Consider the following 561-nt stretch of genomic DNA (forward strand, 5'->3'; position numbering starts at 1 on the left):
CCCGCGGGTTCGAGACCCGCCTGGGCAACTTGGCGAGACCTCATCTCTACAATAAATCAAAAAATTAGCCGGTCGTGGTAGCGCGCGCCTGTAATTCCAGCTACTCGGAAGGCTGAGGCGGAAGGATCGCCGGAGCCCAGCAGGTGAGGCTGCGGTGGCCGGGAGCGGCCACTGCACTCCAGTCTGGGTGACAGAGTGAGACTCCAACTCAAAAAAAAAAAAAAAAAAAAAAAGTATTCTTAATTTGTTACTATATAAAAGGGAAATTTTGGCTGGGTGCGGTGGCTCACTCCTGTAATCCCAGCACTTTGGGAGGACAAAGCACGAGGATCTCTTGAGGCCAGACTTGGAGACCAGCATGGACAACATAACAAGACTACTTCATCTCTACAAAAAATAATATACAATAAATTAGGCATGGTGGTGTGTATCTGTAGTCCTAGGTACTCAGGAGTCTGAGGTGGGAGGATTACTTGAGCCTAGGAGATTAGGTTACAGTGAGTTGTGATCCTGTTACTGTACTCCAGCCTGGGCAACAGAAATCCTGTTTAAAAAAAAAAA

At 47.6% G+C, this 561-nt stretch overlaps 1 protein-coding gene across 2 annotated transcripts in view; it reads left to right on the forward strand.

The window, feature by feature from the left end:
- The window catches only part of DCAF6 (DDB1 and CUL4 associated factor 6), a 152,751-nt gene that overhangs the window by 69,992 nt on the left and 82,198 nt on the right, over positions 1 to 561 (forward strand). The gene's annotated exons all lie outside the window — the stretch shown is intronic.

This window comes from Carlito syrichta, unplaced genomic scaffold (assembly GCF_000164805.1).
Source record: "Carlito syrichta isolate Samal-C Ts95f unplaced genomic scaffold, Tarsius_syrichta-2.0.1 Scaffold309719, whole genome shotgun sequence".
Classification (NCBI taxonomy): domain Eukaryota; kingdom Metazoa; phylum Chordata; class Mammalia; order Primates; family Tarsiidae; genus Carlito; species Carlito syrichta.